Source organism: Lepisma saccharinum, chromosome 7 (assembly GCF_977018435.1).
Source record: "Lepisma saccharinum chromosome 7, izLepSacc3.1, whole genome shotgun sequence".
Lineage (NCBI taxonomy): Eukaryota > Metazoa > Arthropoda > Insecta > Zygentoma > Lepismatidae > Lepisma > Lepisma saccharinum.
In genome coordinates this window covers 89,206,745-89,231,487 of record NC_139235.1, presented here as the reverse complement: position 1 = coordinate 89,231,487, position 24,743 = coordinate 89,206,745, and the positions used below count along the sequence as shown (strand labels likewise).

At 39.3% G+C, this 24,743-nt stretch overlaps 1 protein-coding gene across 1 annotated transcript in view; it reads right to left on the bottom strand.

Moving 5' to 3' along the window:
* chas (chascon) overlaps window positions 1-24,743 on the bottom strand; it is a 265,561-nt gene that overhangs the window by 151,237 nt on the left and 89,581 nt on the right. The gene's annotated exons all lie outside the window — the stretch shown is intronic.

Here is a 24,743-nt window from a genome sequence, read left to right as displayed (position 1 = left end):
TATTCAACCTTATTTTGCCTACAAAATTAGTATAACATTTTTCTAGTCACGGATATTCATGCACTCCTTAGTGCCAGTATCTGCACATTTGCAAGCTGTAGTACATACAACCTGGCCTTTCCTGCAGGAACATGTAGCGGATATACAACCACCCAAACATCCACAGGTGACAATGTCGTAGCAGGGCTGTGGAATTGGTGGCAGCGATTGAAGTTTTGGAACGAGCTGTCCATCAACCATTTTCCATTCCAAGATAGTAGGTGGTGGTAACACAGGTTTTGGTATGACCGACTGCCTCCACACCATGGCTTGATAGTGGGTCCGTTGTACATGTAACCGTAGAGCATCGGTAGTGGGGGGGGGGGGGCAGTGCTTGTGGTGTTTTTCCTTTGCTGAACAGCTTTACTCTGGCTTCATCACAGCTGCTTGAATCCGGTACACCATACAACTTGCATATGAACTTCTCTGCCTTGTATGCTGTTTCTTGTTTCAATTCGTCATCACCAAGATTTAGTAGATCATTATTATTAGTGTTAAATATTTTCCATGCTGTCTTCTTACTGATCCCAGCAATGTAGGATACTGTGTCGCATCCTCTTATGGCGTGGAATGGGATGAGAGTTTCGAAGACAGGATCCGTAAATGAAAGCTACTGCCTGACTTCATGTACTGGAATGCACTTTTTTTTTTATGTTTCTGCTCGCAACCACAATTTCGTACATCTAATCTTGTGAAATAACGCTACCAATTACACTAACACATCTGCATCACGTGCTGAGACAACAATGTTATCAGCACCAGAATGAAGACAGTGAAGTACAATTCGCGTGTCCACCTCTTCGTGGTTTGCCTGCAATCCTTCAATAGACAAACCACGATTGTTTGTTCGTATGTCATCCTCCTTGTGAAATCCACCGGAAACCACAAATATTTTGTCTTCAGGAGCATTGTTGATCAAATGATTAGAGAGAAAACAGGCCAAATCTTTTTTATTCTCTGAGTTAGCAATAAAGTCACTGAATTTGTTGGAGATTGGCACGGATCCATTTTCTATTACTCTCCTTACTAAATGAGCATGTTTCAAGCGCCTATCCCTTGTTCCAGCCTTCATTGAATTTGCGTTATACCGGTCAAACGTGACATCAATCCTCTTAAAGCTTCTTCCCATAGAAACAGCAAGGTTAAGAAATACATCTGCCAGTTGACCAAAGTTTAAAAACTCCTGCAGGCTTTCCAAGTGCAACAACTAATGCTTGACCATCTATTATAAGGCACGACGCAGACGAAATTGATATATCAGGTGGACAAATTACATCCTTGGTCATCACATCAGCTAGAATGGATTTGTTTCCTGTTCTCAGACTTCCGTTTGTGTTGGCACGGGAGATTGGAATTGGCATTAGTTCATGACACAAAATGCGATTTAGATCCACATTACGAGCTGCCTCATAGGCAGTTACGAGGCGCTGGAGAATATTCCTGTAAGTTTTCAAAATGGTTTCCTTGCTACTTACTACCAATTTAACTTCATAGAGGGACTTAAAGGTCTTTGCATTTGACTTATGTAGAGGATCACTTAACTTGTGTGTGACTTTTACCAGGGGCCATCATCCTTTCCTTCACGAAGGTGTCTAGCTTTACCTGGCCCAGTGTTTCAGCTTTGAGGAGAGTATCTTGAATATCTGAAGTAGCTAAATCCTTTGTTTGTGGCAATGTTCTGGAGGATCTGATAAGAAACATCTTAGATGATGGCTCACAGGTGCGCAGGTCTTTTCAAATTTATAAGTGGATCCATGGTTCTATGTTTCTATAATACTTAAATAAAGTAAAAAAAGAAAAAAACAGATTAGAGGTTTAGTCATTTTTGTGGTTCTTTTGTTTAAAAAAGAGGAGAAAACTACAACAATTTTCAAAAACGTCAGATTAGAAAACATAATATTTGGATTCAGCATACTCAAAAACATAATGTTTGACACCAAGATCACTATTTTGTTTCTGCTCCTTCAAAAGTTATTTGGAGCTCATTTTGTATGGCCGCCATTTTGTTTTTTAGCAATTTGGAACACATAGCTTAAACATAATATTTGGATTCAGCATACCCAAAAACATAATGTTTGACACCAAGATCACTATTTTGTTTCTGCTCCTTCAAAAGTTATTAGGACCTCATTTCGTATTGCCGCCATTTTGTTTTTTAGCGATTTGGAGCACATAGCTTAAAATTTCAGATTAGAAAACATAATATTTGGATTCAGCATACCCAAAAACATAATGTTTGACACCAAGATCACTGTTTTCTTTCTGCTCCTTCAAAAGTTATTTGGAGCTCATTTCGTATGGCCGCCATTTTGTTTTTTTTAGCGATTTGAAGCACATAACATCAAAATCGAGAGTGGCAAACAAAATATTCGGAATCAGCAGATCAATTACATTCAGAAAATGTTGTTTGTCCGCTTTTCCTCAAAAATGCCTCCTACACTTTTTACAGCCACATTTCTGAGAATTTGCACCAGGCTAACAGTTAAAATCTCCAAGGGAAACAAATCAATTTAATGTTACTCGATTCAACTGAAGCTCGTAAGGACTGTAGTACGCAAGTCTATTTGAGGTACAATGCGCAGTTTCTCCAGTGTAATTCTCATCACAGAAATTTTGGATTTTTCATCACTTTGTAATGTCCTGCTTTTCTATCTCCGTTGTAATTCCCTGACTTCTCCTCATCACTAGAATTTCCTCATTATTCCTTATCACTGCAATTTCATAATTATTCCTCATCAATTAAATTTTCTTAATTTCCTCAGAAATTTCCTGGATTTTCTAATTGCTGAAATTCCCTGACCTGAAACTACATGACTTTTCCCGTTTACAGAAATTCCCGATTTTTCTTTATTGAATGTCCCTGACTTTACCTCGTTACTAATGCCATTACGTTTCCTCACCGCTAAAATTTCCTGCTTACCTGAACACCGAAATTATCTGACTCCTACTTAAATTGCCCCTCTTCACTTAGGTTCTACAATATTTCCTTCTATCTAAAATTCAGTGATTTTTCTGTTTCGGCTGTTGCTGCAATGCCTTTTCTGGATATCAGTAACGGGCAAAGGATGGAAACACTGCGCGGCAAGAAAAATAAAGCGTTCATAACAGCCCGTGGCGATCGCAGTGGACCAACTATCTCCTCCTCCTTTAACAACTCTTTGAGGCCAGAAGCACCAACTAGGAACAAAAAAAGAGAATAAAGCAACGCACGATGGCTGCTCAGCCACCTGCCTCTCTCTTCATTCCGTTCATGACGAGTCTACGCACTCCATCACGCACTCCTTGGTGCGTGCTTGCACTTCTGCTCGTCTCTCTCACGATGCGAGGACCATTCATTCAGCGCCATCGGTCGTCAATGGTGGTTGTGATGTATGCTTTTTACTCTCCCGTCATTCTCTTTTCTACAACTCTTCCACGTCAGACTTTCATCAATTTCATATTATCACCATCCGTCTTCATCTTTGCTAATAGCCAAAGGTGGCAGAAGTAATATAAATCAAATCAATCTACCCGTACAAGCACAAACACATATCCATTCAGTTAATTTCCTATATACCTTATCTTCTTCTCTTCGTCCTGCGTATTCCATTTCTCGCACCCCTGTGCTAGTCTTCTTCTTTGGAATTTGTCCTGCGTATTTCCTTTCTCGCACCCCTGTGCTATACCTCTTCTTTGGGATTTGTCCTGCGTATTTCTTCTCTCGCACCCCTGTGCTATACCTCTTCTTTTGAATTTGACCTGCGTATTTATTTCCTCGCACTTCTGTTCCATTCCTCCTCTTTGGGATTTCTCTTGCGTATTTCTTTTCTCGCACCCCTGCGCCATTTCTTTTCTTTGGGACTTGTCCTGCGTATTTCTTTTCTCGCACTCCTGTGCCATTCCACTTCCTTGGAATTTGTGTTCCATATTTCTTTTCTCACACTCTTGTGCCATTCATCTTCTTTTGGGGATTTGTCCTGCGTATTTCTTTTCTCTCACTCTTGTGCCATTCCATTTTTTTTTTTGGAATTTGTCCTGTGTATTTCTTTGCTTATGATTTGCGATGCTTATGAAATAGTATGAATTTCTGTTAGCACTTTTTACGTGTCAAATATCTGTGAAACTATGCGATGACTGTAAAAATGGTTTCTACAAAAGTTGTCTATTTTTGTAAGGTTAATAAAAATATTACAATTTTAGGTGTAAGAAGAGCGAGGATGGTCATAAACTATGGCCTCCTGCAAAATTTAAGGAGCTTTGAATATATTTTTTTTAGATCGACGGTGTTTTTAAACTACTGGGCTTCGTTTGTCTGGATAAAACGTTAGCAGTACAGTAGCGAAGGAGTGGACTCTGTACTAACAACCGCAATATATCACACCTGTTCGTCAACCGAGGATAAACGTGGGAAGACCTATCAGCGAAGGAAGGAAGAGAAGTGGTCCCAAGCACCTGGCGGGACACACCTGCGATGACCAGGAAGTGAATCGGAGGAGGAAAATCAATCAATGCCAGATGGGATGAGGGCAAGGGTGTTCGTTACCAATAAGTAACTGTGGTTACTGCGGATGGGTCGTTTGAAGCCCTCCGTCGTGTTTGCTTAGCTAAATCTTCACGGAAGATCCTGACAAAGACGGGACTCACGGCAACAAACAAGGTTCGCTCGCAACGACACACCTGTGCCAATAAAGAGCACGAGAAAGACTTTCTGGGTTCGCTCTTTGCATTGGTGAGGGCAGTCTGGAGGCGTTATTTTTTGCACTTTTCGGTGTTATCTTCCCCAAAATTCGCGTTATCATTTTACCACGCCTAATACATTTCAAGTTACAATATTAGAAAGCTTGTTATTTTTATTCTAACTCTCTAGCCTTCTTAAACCCGACGATTTATGGCTGCAGAAACACAATCCTTCCATCTGTCCCTATCCTGGACAGAGATCAATCCAATCTTTTCCATCCTTACCAATTTCCTTTAGCTCCATCTTCATCTTGGCCTTCCTACAGATCTCTTACCATCAGGTTTCATAACACGAATCCTGTAAACTCTTCATTTTTCGCACCCCTGTGCTATTCCTCTTCTTTGGGATTTGTCCTGCGTATTTCCTTTCTCGCACTCCTGTGCTAGTCCTCCTCCTTGGACTTTGTCCTGCGTATTGCCTTTCTCGCACGCCTGCCCACGTAAGCTTTCTTGATTGCATTACTATAATAATATCTGGACATGATATTATTGATGCTAAGCGTTGTCTACTAGGGGAAAGTTAACTTCCCTTGCCCCAAAGGATGAAAGTAAGAACTACGTTATATTTTCATTGTCTACCAAAGAATAAACGGTTCCAAACTTAGAAAATATAGCTTTAGATGAGATGTTACAATAATAATAAACATTTCTAATAAATTTGAAATATAATTGGTTTATTGTTATAGTTGTTATTGTAACAATTATAACCGTGGTAATAATTATCATTCTTGTTATTATTTCTACTAATCAAGTTGTATAAATTGGCTGACTCCCTTGCAAAAAATTCTGGGGACGCTCATGATTGTACGGTCAGCTTCAATAAAAATGGGACACCTACAGTAGAATCAAGCCAGGAACTGGTGTGCAATCACAGCGCAGAACGGTTATTTTGACAAAATTCTCTTTCCCTGTTGGCTGCTTCGGGGATAAGAGTTTCGAATGTTGCCGTTTGTTGCCCAAAGAGGAGGGCAGCGGTAGGTCTAATTGGTTGTTTGACCGCGAGTTCCTTCGTAGGTAAACGCGGCAACAGAGGGTCTCTGACATAAAGACAGTCTCCGCGCCGGTTGTAGATACTGAAATACCCGTTTCCTTGCATGGCGTTGTGTGTGTTGTCTAACTCTACGGCTGTGACACAACTTACCATTGAAAATTTGCTATTAATGTCCACTTATCGCCGCAGGGTTAGGCAACACACATAACGCCTTGAAGGGAGGATCTAGGTGTTGCATTCGTATTGCCGGTGAGTGTACATTGAACAAAGAAGAGAAGGAGGAAATATGTGGTAAGTAGAAATAAATTTCAGAGTTGCTTATGCAAATAGGGAGACACAGGAAACAAGGAACCAAGAAGAAAGAAGAAGATGGGAAAGTAATGCGGGGGGGGGGGGGGGTAAAGTTTTCGAATAGAAAAGAAAGAAAGAAACAAAGAAGAAAGAAAAAGAGATAGAGCAATCCGACTTTAACACTTCATTCATTATTGTGCTATAAGCAGGGCCGGTTTTTTTTGTGTTAATTTTTCAAAAATTTCATGAAAAATATATAAAATATCGTATTTATAGTTAAAAATATGGCATTCAATTAGCGAAAAATTGTGGTAATTTTTAATCCGATGCACTTATACATAATGTTACAAAATCAATGAATGATTTTATACAAGGCATAATATTTGCAACATTTATGGGAAAATAAGCTTTTATGGGAAAATAAGCTTAAAAATAGTAAATAATAAATTTCACCTTCTGAAAATCAACCTTACTCAGTTATATTTATATTTTAGAAAAAGTGGAATGTAACTTTCGGGTTACTGTGCCTTTCCAAATGATTTCTCATTCCTTTGCAGCCAACATCTTCAAATCGAATATATTTCTTAAAAATAAATTTGTAAAAAATGCCATTTTTCGTTTCTATCGTAAAAATGAAAATGTTCGCAGAAACGTTAAATTTTCGCGAAAATTACAGCCGTAAATCAATCACATTTGTGATAAATCGTGCATATACTAAAATACGTCCTGCATCTCTCCGTTACATTTTATTAAAAAAAACCGGTCCTGGCTATAAGTATCTGTGCAAAACTTAGTTCAGTTGGAACACCAATTGGACAGCCCTGAAAATTCACTCAGACTGCAATTTTTTGAAGAGGAGTCTCAAACTCGTGACTTCCTACTACGAGATTCCAGCACGCTAACCATTTCCAACAATGCTCTGTCAGGAGGGAGGTTATCTCCAAGTTTCCTCCGGGAGATACAATGACACGAGATAACAAGCATTCCACCCGAGACTAGAAAGAAATAAAAGAGTTTGGTGGAACCAGATGACGCGTCAAGATGGAAGATCTGCTGGACGATTCTGCTTGCGTGAAGCTGGGAATCACTAAGCAGACAGTTTAGCAGCGAGTGGTGCTTTGTGTACGTGAGCTCACGCGAGTATTGTCTGGGTGTTACGTAACGCTCAAAACGAGGAAGAATGCATTGAGCAGAACAGTGGCGTACGCAAGGGGGGTTACGGGGTTTAAACCCCCCCCCCTTGAGCTTGTGAAATATTATGAAAAATGCTATGAAAAAAATTAAATGGACAATTTTTCACAGTCAAAGATCTGGGACACTAATATTACTATTACTACTTCTACTACTACTACTACTAATAATAATAATATAATAATAATTTGAATTATTATTTCCATGCAGCATGGAGAAAAGGACAGCATTGCAAACACACGCGTCTTTCAGAGTGATGCCTTGAAAATAAGCACGAGTTTATGAGGTTAGGTTAGGGTAACTATGATTTAAAAGAGAAAAAAGTTGTTTTGTATCTCAGTTGCCACAATGTTCAACACACTTGCGTACGCAGGATTTTTTTTTCTGGAGGGGCTGGAATAGTAAATGTGGATAGCAAATGGCTTCGATTTGGAGGGCAGGATGCATAATAAAATATTTCGTATTTTTGGAGCTTTTCAATCTATTAAAATTGTATTCAAAGACAAAAATGGTAATCGGGATTCACTTTAAAAGAGGTTTCGCATTTACACATTTTGATTTTTTAAAGTTCTTAACGGATTTTTATTTGAAAATTCTGATTTTATCAAAATTTCGTTAGTGGCTGGAACACCATCGGCCATCCCTCTACGTACGCCAGTGTTCAACGAACATGTATTTTTTTGTGCGTGAACAATGAGAATTAACTAAATAAAGTTGTTGGTTCGTTGTAAGAGGCTAATGTATAGACAAAGGCTAGGCGGACAAGAATACAGTCACCAATTCGCCTTCCCATTGTATTGTTTACCGCAGCTCGTTTGAATGTCTCTTTAAAATGTCTCACCTTGTTGACTAGACAATTATTCAAATGACAATAAGCTTAACTATTGTAAAATGTTTTGTTGGTAAGAACAGCAAGATAATCCAGATGTGAATTATCGGGGACATTTATGCGGGAAAAAAGCCGGAAAAATTCCAACCAATTTCGGGAACCGAACTCGGATCTTCCGCGTGATTGTCAGACGCTCTGCCGACCAGATCACCGCAGCTCCTTGGATGAGTTCCATACTTTGATTATTTCAATTTATTTTAATATATTTTCTTGTATTTATGGATCTTCTTCACCCCTGAAATGTCTCACCTCGTTGACGAGACAATTATTTCGTAACAAAGAAACAAACCATCCCAGGATTTGATAAAAATCGGATGACTAGAAAGTAATTTCGTTCTATTGTTTTCATAAATAATATATTTATGTAGATCTCTACTACTCAATAGTAGTAGTAGTAGTGGTATTTGTAGTATTATTAGTATTAATTCAGCTAATTAATTAATTATAAGTATTATTAATTAATTGTGATTATTATTATTTAATTAAAGTATAATAAAACAATGGTAATGTGAATTTGGAAAAAAGTTTTAGATATAACACCCCCCTTGATGAAATCCTGCGTACGCTACTGGAGCAGAAGGAACAATAAGTCCAAGATTTCAGAGAAAGGAAGGGGTAAGATGCTCAGGAGGGGCATGGACTTTATTTTTAGGTTGTAAGTGCCACATTTTGACGTATTTGATGGGCGAAAAAGTAAGTCCTGCAGTGAGAAGATTTCGCTCGAGCGCCAAATACGTAGTTCGCACGAACGACGCTAGATAGCGTTCGGAATCGAAAGCTGCTCGAGTCCCTGGATGTATGACTTGACGTCATATACGAGTACTTGCGATCCATTCTCCTTATGGAGAGCTGTTACCTACAATATGGCGACGTCTAACAACAGCTGATTCTGGTAGTGCAAGAAAAGAATTACTGTAAGTTTCCTTATTTCAAATTAAGAATAATAATTATCATCGCAAAATTAAAATTATTATTTCCTAGTCAATTGTACGTACATTTGTGAGTTTCTATGTTATACAAAACTCAATTACATGTTAGTGCAAAATATGTGTTCAACCACCTGCGGTTCAACCAGTGCGAAATACGACATTTCAGAATTTGTGAGCCTAGTTGATTGGCATGAATGTCGAACTTGTAACAGCAAATATATCTAATATTGCTTTACTTAGGACGAAAGAATGTTGATTGTGATTTGTGGGTCCGTATTATTGTAATATGTTGTCGAAAATTGTATAGTTTGAAGTGTAAGGGTCACTATTTTACGTTCTAGTCACAGAACACGAGATTCAATTCTTTCTCGTTCAACAACTTACTTAACATAATACATTATGTTCAAGTGTAAAAGCATTATGTACACGATGATAAACACAATGGAAGTAAATATGATGTCCATCAATGGGATTTACGACTTCAGTCTATTTTTATGGACTATTTCACAAATATATTCGTGCATACTTTTGTACCTTTGCACTCTGAACAATGGATGTCATATTCTTCCTTTGCAAAATATTTCAAAACAGGAACATCATTATGATTATTGCGATGGAATTAATGAGCTGCATAAAAAAAATGTGTAGCTGTGTAACATACCAGCTTTTAACGTATCTGGAAATGTAAAAGAAACTCCGTAAACAAGTTTCTAAAGTGAACGAGATATAATCTCAGCTTGTTTTAAATGTCACAAGTAGGTGAAAATATACGTAATTATTGACTTACATGTCAGTGAATATAATGTTAAAATATATGCTCAACGAATATCAATTCTAATCTGGTTCAAGTATATGTACACATACTATTTTGCGTGAAAGGATTTAGATACATGTCCATGTACAGTTAGAAGTTAACTGTCCTTTATAGGGATTAATGAAACAAGCCCTGATATTCCTAAAACTAATATCATATCCTAAAAAACAACTTGCATCATGCATTGCTCTTTGATTTTTACAATTACCTGGCTTGTGCAACGCAAAAAAATATATGTACTGTATATATAAATTTTATGAACTTTAGAACAAAGAATTCCAGTGGTCACTAATAATAGCAAAATTCTCCTCATAGTACATGAGGCCTAGTGCATTATTTTGCTTCGGATTTCTTAATTAAAGTAACCTGTTTTCCCTATCATTCTCAATGAATTCCATTTTCCGTGAGAAGTAAATCTCTTTGAATACGTGAATTAGTGGGTTAGGTCATTTAAATGTAGTGTTCTTAGCATCTAGGTGTTTCGAGTAGGTTAGGCTAATTATACTTATTGTATTAGTATTTGTACACTTTCACTTCCCTTGCTTGTATTCGTGTGATCACCTAAAATAAACACGAAAAATGTTTTTAAAAAGCTGTAGCCTATGACCACGGTGACTTGTGCTGCCAAATATTTACAAGATTTCTGGAAAATTATAAATTAATTCAAATTACACACGAGAATTATGTTTCCAAAGTTTATTTGATACGAAATTTCAGTCTTACAAACACCTATACTTGAAATTTCAAGAAATTATCTTGCATGCGAAACCCGGACTCGTAAGTTGTCATTATACAGCATTTAAATAGTATTTACATACGAAAGCTGATATTTTTTTACGAACTCAGAGTATGTTTTAAATGTAGTATTTTTTTAATGTAATCGAATTTCTTCATATGGTAATTCGTAAAATAAAGGTAGATTATGCAGAACGGTAAAAATTGTATTTTACAGTATTATTATCAATATTATTTACCTACTTTCTAATGTTTCCTAAAATTTGAAATGTCCCTGGAAGTAGGAACGATTCAGTCAGAAAACTAAATATTAAGTTTTTGTAGTTCGTTGTGTTAAATATTGTAAATGTATAATAAAGACACTACCTTTATGATGTCATGGAAGCTGGTGGCACACACGCGTGCGCGCGCGACGTGGACATTTAATCAAGAGATCTTGGGTTCGATACCCAGTGGAGGCACATAGTGGTTCGGATCCCAAATTAAAATGTAGGTTCGGTCCCCATTAGCCTCTTTGTGCATGAAGTGGACTTAAACCTAGACTTCATACATACATACATACACACACGGACAGACAGGCAGACAGGTACACCACATTAGGCCCAGTGGCGGCAATTGGGTTCCAAAAGTAGGGGGGCAAGGTGCCTGGAAGGAAGCAAGGACAGTTTACTAGCTCTTGGTAGATAAGGCAGGGTTGTTGAAGGTCCAGAAACCGATAAATTATAATTGGTTATATAGGATTCCGCTCCAATACGGGAACAATTTTCGCACAATTTAAATTCGGTTCAAGCTACCTATTGTTTCATTGAAAAATAGGTTCCTGGACCGTAATTAAATTCAGCCGGAGAAAAGGTTCCTGGACCGAATTGAAATACTTTACAGATAAAAAGGTTCTTTACGGTCCAGAACCCATTCACGGTTGCTGATTTTCTCTCCCGGACCGGAATTCATGAGATTAGGTTTATCATAGTGCAAAGGTGGCAAACAGTAGGGGCAACTGCCCCCCACGCCCCCTTAATCGCCACCACTGATTACGCCTATGTCTTATTATTCTATGTGTGAAACATCGAATTTCCAGGTTTCCGTACAGGTAATTACGTGTAATGTGTATCGGAGAGCGAGAGTAACCCTTGAGTAACTTTACACATGTTTAACAAAAACATTTGTAGGCATCATTTTTTAAATATTTACATAATTATTAAGTTCGTTTCTTCATCTTTGAAGTAATACCCGAAATTTGGCTATTACATTCAAGACAATTTAAAAAATTAAAGTTTCGTGCGCCGACCAAGGATTTTCACCCACAAAATGGCGGTCGCGAGTACTCGTATATGACGTCATGTCATACATCCAGGGACTCTAAGAGCTGCTTCTCTCGAGCGAATAACGCTCGAACAGGGGCCCGTCAAGCATCTGAGCGACGCTCGCTGAGCAAGATTTTAGCTCGTTGAGCAGACAAATCATTTACTTGACGTTCTTTGCTCATTGATCAAAATATCAGTGCCTTTGAATAATTATTATAATCTGTGATAAATGTGGCTGCGTCGAGTTGACAATATTTCGATGTTTGAAAAGCTGTTAATTATAGAAATAGAATAGATGAAATTTTCATTTTCACACCCTTGCACATCTTTCCAAAATTACGATGTATATTTATATTTATTATTTAGAATAAACAACACTTTCATTTTAATACAAAAAAGCTGGAATATTACATCACCTTTTGTCTTGAACTTCCTCTCTAATTACGCTATAGCGCAAGCCGTTCATCATAAATCTTTCCTCATTGGTCGCACGCCACTCGCCATCCTCATACAGTTTTCCTCTTCTTCCCTTTGCCTCACGAGATCGAAACACAAAAACGCTATATTCGGTGGCTGAAACCTGTGACGAGCAAGGTTCAAGTTCGCTCAGCGCTCGTGGAGCAACGCCTATTTGGCCGTCAAGTAACCGAGCGATCTCGTTGCTCGCTGAGCGCTCAGATACTTGACGCGCCCGTGGCAAAACGAGTGGTATTCGCGATTAAAATTACCACCTGAGCGCTAGTGTCGCTTCCAATATGGCCGCTCTATGTAGGATTAAGCTTTCTTTCCATTCAGTAGTATTAGCTAAGTAATAGCAGCGTGTTGCCATGGCTGGTGTTGCAGAAACGTTTAAATTACGCGATATTTTAAAGTATTGCGAATGCCATGTGCATTCGGGGAACTACAACGAAGGTGAAGCTGTGCTGAGAACGAAGCATTTAATTATGATTGGCAACAGTGGCGACGATTAGGGGGGCGAGGGAAGGGCAATTGCCCCCTCTTTTCGCCACTTTTACCCCCGCACTATGCTAAACCTTATCTACAAAGGGAAATATACTGTTTTTGCGTCCCCCAAGTTTTGGCACCTTGCAACCACCGTTTTGGAACCCAATCGCCGCCACTGATAGGCAAAAATAACACGGAAAACGCAGACGAAAGTAATGTATACGCACTAGTTCTTCAAAGCAGTGCTGTTTCGTCTGCACCTCAGGTTGTATCTGGGACTCTTGAAATGATTTGAAAATAATGCAATTCACCTGCATTTGCAAAGCTTATGGAGGAGAAAAATGTAAACATATCGTTGCAGTTCTTTCCTCAAAGAAGCAGACTGGTTTAATAACAACACAGGATAATAATAATAGAATTCAGAATTTCATCGGTTATCTTCACTGAGAAAGGACTTAATTACTAAATGAAACAGCAACATTAGCAAGTCGATTTTCTTTTCCTGCTTACCTTTATGATTATAGACATTAATTAATTCTCAAACTATTTTCAGCTTCGCACTTAAGCGACTTGCATCTGTTCCAAATTTCCTACATAATACATTGTTTTTGAAAAAATAAACTTTACTTCCATGGTAATATAATCATCTTTCAGAAAAAATAACAGACTCGTGCATTCCTCGTAATTTCCTTTTAGCATTTCCCCATACGAATCTTCCGTATATCAATTCTGCCTTCCCTGATTTATTTACAAATTTCATTTTGTTGATTCCACGGGGTGGAAACACATATAAACTTTTCACTTGTCCTGAAGAAGTGAAGAAGAGACGTTCAGGCCGGAATTTATCTCCAGGGGGGGCTCACAGGTTATCAGGGGGGGCTTTGCAAACAAAGTCCAATTTTCAAAAGTTTAACAGTATTAAATTAAGGTAAATTATGTGTGTGGGGGTCATTAAGTTATATGAATTTTAGAAATATCATATAAATACTACATTTTTTCCTATATCTTTTAAAACATCTTTTTCTTGAAGTGTTCACTGCTACTGACATCATCCCGCACTAGACACCCCATACTACTTTTGATCAGATATTTATATCACACATGAAAAAATTCAGAATATTCAATCATAGTGCCTACAATACATTCCACCCCCGGCGGAAGCAATGAAACTCCCCTTCGGTTCCAAAACATGGGAGCTGTAGACCTTTGACGCAGATGCGGAGGGAATTTGCATGATGACATCAATGTCAGATTTCTGTCTAAACGGGAAGTCGCAACAGGGGCAGCGAACGTGCAGAGAAAGAAGCTGCCCTTTGAAGAAACTTCTAGAGTCTAGATAAGCAAATCTTCTAAATACTTGCCGCTACTTATACTTCTTACAAATAAGATGAACAAATGCATTAGCTGTTGTTCATGTTCTGTGAATTTATCCTTCACGAAACTTGTGAGCAAAATTATATCTGCTGTATACATCTTTACTCTTCACTGCAAACAAATTACAGAAAATAGTTTTGTCTAATGTCAAGGGAGCTGAAAGCCCCCCCCACCCCCACCCCAATGGCCCCTGCCTGGAGACGTTACTCTTTCGAACATTTCCCATGCTTTGAACGACACAACATAGCATCCTTAGGGGCATGCATATTTAGTTTTTGACGAAAAAACGAAATTTGAAAAAAAAAAAAAAAAAAAATGTAGTGTTAAGTTTTTGAAAGGTGTGAGATGCATTTTGTGACCATGTTTTGTCACGAAATAATGCGAAATGAACTGCAAAAAGCGAAATTAACTCTTAAACACGAAATTTAGGGTTTATTCACCGACGCGACACCTTCTGAAGTCTGAATTATCCTGAGAGTTATGCAATTCCAGGAAAATTGATTAATTCTGCTGTTAATATTGGAGAAGCATAAATGGACTCCTTTATACAGGAATAAACTTAATACTCTGATAACTACATAAATGTGCTATTAGAAGTGAAATGTTAATTCTGTGGAATAAGCGTAGTTTTTAAATCAAATTTAGGATTATATTCACAATTTTAAAACCAAAATGTCATTTTATATACCACTTTTCATCCAATTTTTCACCGCTATAACACCGATATTTTATTTTATTTACCGCTTTTGAACCCGAAATTGACTCCGTTCTCGCACCGAAATTTTGCTTTTTTATTTACCAAAAATATGTGCCTCTAAGCATCCTTATCCTACATAGAGTAGTTCCGGAAAATCCCACCAGATGGCATATCGGATAATTTTAATCGCGAAAACGCCCGAAACCCATTAGTATACCTATAACGGTAATTTGTCTGTGGTAGTGATCCCTCAAATACGGATCTTGAAGTGAGAGACGTAGTGAATTTGAAACATCATCTCCATGTTAAAATGTAGTTTAGAGCTACGGTTTAACGTGAGATCCATACAACTGTGTGCCTCCAACGGGTATTGAACCTGGGACCAATTGATAACAAGGCAACGACTTTAGCACTACACTCTCTGGAAGGCATTATTATCTTCTTGTTGCACAACAGAGCAGTTACTTTGCTACGATAGGTTTTGTTTACATGAACACACATTCTGTAATGTTAAATAAAGCAAATTTTAAAACTAAATACTTGTCGTTTTGTGAGTTGGAGAGCGTCATGGCTACAAAAAATTACCGGGGCAGCGCTTTGGTAAGTCTGCACCACTGCTTGCCAACTCCGTTAGAGAATGTGTCCCTCTGCAAAGTCATCCAACGGGGCAGTCAAACGGGAAGGTTTAAAAAATTCACAAAAAATAGAGAAAGCAAATATTAGTTAATTTTTGAACATGAATGTACTGTACATGAGTTGAAATTGCTAGTGTACCTGAAAAATGTTCATTTTTTGAATATGATGTCAGTAAGATGGGGTCCTAGGTGTTGCACACATTGTCGGAGTCTCAGAGTAAATCCGCCCATGACGTTATGCTGACATATTGGTAACCTTTTTCCTGCCTGCCCTCGATGGCTATGACCCAGATGAAGAAACACTCTTCCAGCAAAATGGTGCAACTAGCCATACTGCCAGAGTGTCTATGGATGTGCTTAGACTCGCATTTCGTGATCGTCTCATCAGCACATTCGGCGATATTCCGTGGCCTGCCCGTTCACCCGATTTGTCGACTCCTGACTTTTTCCTTTGGGATTACCTCAAATCCAAAGTATTCAAGGACAACCATCCAAGAACCAGGGATGATTTGAAGGAACGAATTCGGCAAGAGATCCACAACATTCCGTTGGAGATGCTACGAAGCGTCATGGGCGGATTTCCTCTGAGGTACACTAGTAATTTAAACTCATGTACAGTACATTCATGTTCAAAAATTAACTAATATTTGCTTTCTCTATTTTTTGTGAATTTTTTACATCTTCCCGTTTGACTGCCTCACCCTATAGCTATATAAATGTGTTGTTTTCAAATCTTATTCTGTGTTCTTGCTTTTCCTTCACATCCAGTGGCGTGCCCAAAGGGGGTTGGTTGGGGTTATAACCCCCCTTGGCTCAGTACTCCTAGAAAAAGAACATCAAAGGTAGGAAAAAATGGCGAAATGATGGCTGACTACCAGAAAAAGTGAACATAACCCCTTCCTTTCGAAAATCCTGGGCACGCCACTGCGTGTAACAAGAAGCGATGCAGACCAATGGCGTCCATGACCCAAGAAGATCTAAATGAAATGTGTGCTCTTATTTGCGTGTCTTGGAGTTCTTGATATTTTTCTACGCTTTTCAGGCACTTTTGGCTAATCGCAAAGATGAGGATGAGTGATGAAATGATGAATTTGATATAGGGGCACTCACAAAGAACACACAGAGCCGGGCCTGACATCGGAGCGCGCTGTGCTAACCACTCTGCCAAGAGCTAAAAATACCTATTGTTTGTTTTAGACACTTCTGGAGGTGAAGTAATCGCTCACCCCGCTCCTCTGTGTAAACACACACCAATGGGAAACTCCCTCAATTTATGCAAAGATTTGCATTATCCCGGTATTATGGTGTAAAGGAGGAGTTTGAACACTGACCTCCCAATCAAGTCGTTACGGTCACGTAACTCCTGAGGTTCCTTTACTTCCGCCTTGAAACGTTTCGAAATCTGTCTTTGGATTGGATATAAAACTCCCGCTAGTAGGGATTAACAGAAAGAAATGTACTTCTGAATTCGTGGTAATAATAATAGAATTAACAAGAATACCGTGTGACAACCCATTGTTGTCGATGCAATTGGTTCAGACAGCGCCTTACTTTCCCAATTATTATAATAATTAGTATTATTTTAGGCTAAATTTAAAACAATTATACAATACTTGAAGACAGGTCTGCAACGCAAAACATTAATCAACCCCCAACGGCCTAGGGCGTATGTAGGGGTAGGTTCAGGGGGTCTAGCCCCACCTCCGAGACTAACCAAGTCCAAAATTAATAAGAAAAGTCTTGTTTACCGTTTTATTGTATTAAGTTGATTTATATCTGCAGAATTACATAAAAGCCACAAGTAGTTATGATTATACAGCATGGTATTGGCAGTGCTTGCGAATATTCATGCGTATCACTCACTACTAGTAACAATACGCATAAAAATTATGATCAGGGACTACTTTTCACCAACTGCACAAAACAACCTTTTTGGTATTCAATAAATTCCATTTAAGCTTGTTTTTAACATTAATTTCTTTGATAGGACAGCAGCTTTATACAAATTTTAGTAATCTTAACTGGGCCCAAGCTAGATAATGTTTACTTGCTGTTTTATCTGTTGAATTCAAAATATGACCTGGTTCTTGTATTTCACACTCATTTTTTTTTTCGATATAACGTATTTTTTACTTTCAAAAACTAACTAACTAACTGGAGTTTATTTCTGTTACTAACAATAAAAACAACAAGCTTTCTACTTTTTAAACTTGATATGAGCGTGTCAATTTCCAGGGGGGGGGGGGGTTGCGACAGTCTATTCCCCCTCCTCCCGTGGCCCATGTGTCGATTTGTTGTCCCCCCTTACACAATAAGAGAGCAGTGTTGCCACAATATCAGGGCACAAATTCCATTTCCTAAGGACAAAATTTCCCTTTTTGGACCATTTTTTCCCTTCACCTAAACAAGTCATGTAATAAGAATAATAACAACAACAATAAATAATAGTACTAGTAGTAGCACAAGTAGCTGTAATAATTATTATTATTAGTGGTGGTGGTGGTAGTAGTAGTAGTGAAGTAAAATTGTGGTATCTTTAATCGAAATTCCCTTTTCCCTTTTGGCTAAAAATTGGGTGTGAATTTCCCTGCAAAAAGGGAAATTTCCCTTCATGTGGCAACACTGTAACAGAGATGCATTGAGTTTTGCGATCAAACCGGCTACAAGTAGTTACACCTGCCGCGCACAGATGGCACTACCGTAAAACCGATTACAGAGACATCTGTACAGAATGGAGGAAACTACCACGGTATCCTATGCGGCAGAATATAAATGCCACCAGCAAATTCGTGAGAAAGGGCTGCTCGATTTTTTTAGAATTACTACCTCAGCTAGAATATATTCAGAATTACTTCTCAGAACCGAAAATTGTGAATATAGAAGAATAGAAGACGCAAAATTAGAGCACCAGAGACTAATATCTCTACAAACTGCAATAATTTTCACTAAATAATGGCGCCAAATGTTCATTATTTCAATGATTGAATTGGGTTATTTCATGACGGTTTTCTTCCACTTTTGGCTAATCGCGACGATGGGGGTGATATGATTAGATGGATGACGATCACCAACACATATAGACGACACAACACAATCCCTAGAGAGGATTATTCTGGCTGCAGGTTAAGGCCCCAAAATCTCGTTAGTCTGCAAAATGCTCTCCAGGGTGTACTATGAGGAACAGAGTTACACACACTTTTCATTTTTGAGACTATATACATTGTGTACAATTAATTATTAGCAATTACAATATATTCTTTGCATAAAAGACATTGAAACATGCTTACGTTATGATCAAAGCAACATTATTGAAATTGAAAAATATGTGACCATACAAAATAAACCAGAAATATGTTTTTCAAAATTCCTCCAAGTAATATAATGAAATGATCAATTGTTGATTTCATTACGTACTGATTGTAAAATGTTTACTAAACAGGGGTTGGACCTTTTAAGCATGAATCTGATTCTAAATATTTTTTGTGTATTAACCATAGCAATTGATTTTAACGAATAATCTTAGCTGTTACAAAAATATAAGTTCGATATACTGTATATCAGTTTACAGAACTGAGCCACGGAACAAGGCATTTTCCCGGTCTGCCAACTGTCTTGAAGCAATCCTCCGTGACGGAGTGGTTGGCATAGCGTGCTACGTCGTCAGAGGTGCCGGGTTCGAATCCCAGTCTGGGCATGGCTGTTCTTTATGAGCGTCCCTTCATCAATTTCATCACATCATTACTCATGCATTATCTCCATTGCTCTTTAATTTTGCCTTAGAATATGCTGTTAGGAAGGTAAAAGAAACTAACGAAGGACTAAAATTAAATGGTGTGACTTAGTTGTTAGCATATGCAGATGATGTAGACTTATTAGGGGATGATATAAATACAATCAAGAATAATGCTAAAATATTTTTCAAAACTGCTAAAGAGATAGGTTTGGAAGTTAACAAAGAGAAAACTAAATATATGCTTACAGGCCGAAACCAAGTGTTAGGTAATAATCAAAATCTAATTATTGATAACAACTCGTTTGAACCAGTTTCCAAATTCAAATACTTAGAAGTAATATTAACAAGTGAAAATTATATTAAAGAGGAAATAAAAAGTAGGCTTAATTCAGGAAATGCATGTTACTTCTCTCTTCATAAACTTTTGTCTTCTCGTTTAATATCTAAGAAACTAAAAGTTAAAATATACAAAACAGTAATCTTGCCTGTAGTATTATATGGGTGTGAAACTTGGTCCCTTACATTGAAAGAGGAACATAAATTGAGAGTATAAGAAAATAAGATCCTTAGGAAAATCTTTGGACCTAAAAGGGATGAGGAGACAGGTGAGTGGAGAAGGTTACATAATTTAGAACTACATAATTTGTATTCATGTCCAGATAGTATTAGAATAATTAAATCTAGAAGACTTAGGTGGGCAGGCCATGTGGCACGAATGGGAGAGGAAAGAGGAGTTTACAGGATTCTTGTTGGGAAACCAGATGGTAAGAGACCTGTAGGAAGACCAAGACTAAGATGGAGGGACAACGTTGAAATCGACCTAAAGGAAATCGGTAGGGATGGAAAAGAGTACATAGATCTTGCTTAGGATAGGGACAGATGGCAGGCTTGTGTTGCTGCAGCCATGAACCTTCGGGTTTAAGAAGGCTAGAGAGTTAGTTAGTTAGTTCATCACTCGTCCCCATCGTCGCGATTTGCCAGGATTGGTAGAAAAGCGAGGCTAAATAACAAAATCACATAGAATCAGACCTGAAGCAAGTTGGCCGATTTTCTTCAAATGGCATACCAGACCAATCCCTAAAGCTATGAACATTCCGTTTCTAAGGCGTGGTAACAGCATTGGCAATTAATTGCCTTCGGCGCCAAGCTCGCCTCTACCTTATTTGAATCTCTTATTGTTACCAAATTGTAGCCGGAATATGTATGTGCAAGTCTGCATCTTTGAATCAGGTCAATGTTTTTTGAAACGGACAATAAAAGCAACAACGTACCTGCATTCAATTATATGAGGCGAGTCGGTATGGTGGTATTTTGAATTCCGACGGCGCCCCTCTAAGGAAACGCCGAGAGGTAAACTCGCAAATTTTAAGGGCCTTCCAGTTGGCGTGATTTAATCCCGATTCAGGATTTCTCAATTGAGGAACTATGGAAACTCTAATGAAAACTGCCATTTCAGGAACTGTTCTTTACCAGTTGGATATTTCAGTGAAATGTCTTCCCAACTCACGAACTATGGAAATTCCAATGAAACAGTACCATTTCAGGAACTGGTCTATACCAGTTGAATATTTCAGTGAAATGTCTTCCCAACTCACGAACTATGGAAATTCCAATGAAACAGTACCATTTCAGGAACTGTTCTATACCAGTTGAATATTTCAGTGAAATGTCTTCCCAACTCACGAACTATGGAAATTGCAATGAAAACAGTACCATTTCAGGAACTGGTCTATACCAGTTGAATATTTCAGTGAAATGTCTTCCCAACTCACGAACTATGGAAATTCCAATGAAACAGTACCATTTCAGGAACTGTTCTATACCAGTTGAATATTTCAGTGAAATGTCTTCCCAACTCACGAACTATGGAAATTCCAATGAAAACAGTACCATTTCAGGAACTGGTCTATACCAGTTGAATATTTCAGTGAAATGTCTTCCCAACTCACGAACTATGGAAATTCCAATGAAAACAGTACCATTTCAGGAACTAGTCTATACCAGTTGAATATTTCAGTGAAATGTCTTCCCAACTCACGAATTATGGAAATTCCAATGAAAACAGTACCATTTCAGGAACTGGTCTATACCAGTTGAATATTTCAGTGAAATGTTTTCCCAACTCAGAAGTCCTACTAATTGCCTCTGGCAAGGATGGATTGGCGTTTCAAATACGAGGGGTTATCAAAAGGTTTGCCTGTTGAGGTATAATTTGTTTAATAATGGAAAGATTGAAACAATGAACATACATATAGTTTGCCTGTAGTGTCCTCTACTCAGACTTAGCCTTCCACACAGTTGCCATCACGTTCGATGCGTTCTAGCCCTCAAAACCAGTTTGGAAAAATTCCACAGAACACTCCCTGCCCCACTGTTCAGAGCTGTTTTAACCTCCTGTAGGTCATCGGATCTCATGCCACGAAGCACAGACTTAGCTCAGACTTTATGGTATCCTAACTCTCAATCATTGCATGTGCTGACCCATAGGACATGTGCACTGCATCAGAAATTTCCTGGATGGTGATGCGTCTATCCTCTGGAATGAGCTCATCATCCCTGTGGCGGTTGTCGTCGGTCAACGACGTTGATGGGCTGCCACTCCTTGTCATGTCCACACTTTCGGTTTCTCCCACTTTGAACTTAACTACTTAAGTCTGAGCTAAGTCTGTGCTTCGTGGCATGGGATTCGAGGACCTACAGGAGGTTGAAACAGCTCTGAACGGTGGGGCTGGGAGTGTTCTGTGGAATTTTTCCAAACTGGTTTTGAGGGCTAGAACGCATCGAACGTGATGGCAACTGTGTGGAAGGCTAACTCTGAGTAGAGGACACTACAGGCAAACTATATGTATGTTCATTGTTTCAATCCTTCCATTATTAAACATATTATACCTCAACAGGCAAAACTTCTTGATACCTCCTCGTAGTTGTCATTAGTTACACCTGTGAAACTGCTAACCTAACCTACAAGCAAAACATCTTCAATATATCAAAATAGTATATTAGAGGGAAGAAGGAACTCCCTGTACAGTATAGTACTTTCCCCGCAAATGGATATAATTAAGCAGTATTTCAGGGTTACGTGCAGTAACGATAAGAACCTCTCAAAACCCGGTGCTTACCGGCCTCCCTTCACTCCTGAGGCAGCTGTTCTTGAGTTGGAAACATTCCACGTGAAGTTATCGGTTTCTGAGTTGGAAACAATTCTCGTGAAGATATCAGTTCTTGAGTTTGTAATGATGCGATCATTACTGGATCCTTTTTATGTCAGTATGTAAAGGTGTAAATTGTGTTTTTAGGCGATTCACAGCTCGCGCCTTCAACATACACACCCATACATTTACTATTGGCAATAGACAGGTATTTCTTCAAATTATAACTGAACGCCCATTTCCCTTTTGATATATACAGGTTTATTCACATCTTATTTATATAAGTTAAATCTTGGCAGTTATTCGCAAAATCCACATTTTAGTGTGCCCTGTCCCCCCTTTCCGAAGAGAGTGTGTAGACGCGTGTAGCCAATGGCTTCACGAGTAAAAAAAATTATCCTTCAGTACCAAAAAAGGTGGCTGAAGGTATGTGTACGTGTGTACCCGCTTTCCCGCATGAAATGTACGTACTATTGAAATAATGTGAAAAGAGCAAGTGTGTGTATTAGAAGAAAGAAAAAGTGTGTGTACTAGAAGAAAGTAAGTTAACATCCCAGTCGGTTCACATGGTAAGGAAAGAAAAGCTCTCCCAGCCGCTCCCCTCAGAGAAAAAAATACCTCTTATACTGTACTGCAGGAGGCCTTACGCTATGTCCAACGTGGATACGGGCAAGGCGGTGCGTGCGGTGTGATGCGAGCGCCGCACCGCAGATATGTGCGTGAACGCAGGGAGTGCCCAACGTTACTGCGTGCGATTGTGTTGAGCAGTTGCGACGAACATGGCTTCCTGTTCGGTGCGCTCCGTGCTATTAATGGAAAGTAGTGTAATTAAAATGAAAATATTGAAGGAACACAAGAGACGTCACAGACAAAAGACGCACACAAACTTCAGGAAAAGGTTGTCGTATGGAGAATTTCATCATCTGTATCCGCAGCTACGAGCAGATGAAAATGCATTTCATCAGTACACAAGAATGACAATAAACACCTTTGACTATATTGTGAAAAGATTGGATGGTGCTTGTTATCATTAATTCCTGTACTCTCAGCTACGGAATCCCACTCCTTATCAACAATTAAACGATCTTTGTAACGAGGGTTTCTCTTATCCCACAACATATTTCTTCTTTGCACTTCTGCAATAAGCCCTTCCATCTTTCTTGGCGACTGGCCACCGGACGGCAAATGCGATACAAAACAAACCTGTTTGAAAATCAAACGTTGCGTGCGTTGCGAGCGGACGAATCGCACGCGTCACGTGTCTACGTAGGACGGGCCCATTTCTGACTACAGGTTTGATCGGATACGACTCCCGCATCGCCCCGCACGCACCGTGCTGCCCGTATCCACGTTGGACATAGCGGAAGAGCGCTTCGCGGGCTAACAGCAGACGTCGCTCGCACACTGTTGCCGATACTCTCGTGTCGTCTGCTCCTCAGCCGAACAAACAGGCCGAGGTAGCAAGAGGCAGAGGTCACTCACCCTTCCAGAAGGGTGCAGCGAGCTAGCTGTGGCAACCGGGCTTGCTCATTCACGAACCTGATTGGTTCTCGCAGACAAACCTCCATATTGTCGTCTGTTGCAAGCCCGCGAAGCGATCTTTTTAAGGCCTCATGGAGTATACATTGCTGTACTCCGCCAAACATCTGAGGCCCACTGGATAATAAACCTTTTCTTGGCCGCGGTGGCTCAGTCGGTAACGCGTCTAACTACCATGCTAAAGGTCCCGGGTTCGATCCCCGGCCGGTTCAAATCCGGGAACTTTTCTAACGATGGAAGCGGCCCCGGCGCTCACCCAGCGTCGAATAACATGGGTACCTGGGGGAAACCCTGGGAGGTAAAGGCGGTCAGGGGCGTGATGCTGATCACATCACCCCCACTCACGACCGGATCAAGAAAGTGTGGGGCGTTACCCCCACACCCCCTATACGCCTTCATGGCGTGGTGCTAAGCACAGGGGAGCACTTTACCTTTTTTTCGAGCAAGGTCTCATCTTCAGGAAGCTATCAACACGCGGCAAGCCACGGCACCTAGCGACCTGTTGAGTGAGATGAGTCAAGGCAAAATGGATAATAAACCTTTTCCTGACCACACAAAAATAGGCAATAATTAGGCTGGAGAGTTCAATGAACTACCCTCCATCTTACGCCCACTGTTCCCTTCCCTTCCTATTTATAGGCCCCGCTAATGACCTAAGCCGTTACTGGAAACTTTCCGCCGGTCGGCTGTCCAGCGACACACCTACCTACATCAACGGCCAAGAATTCAAACGTACAGGAATACATAGACATACACAATTTATAGCATAAAA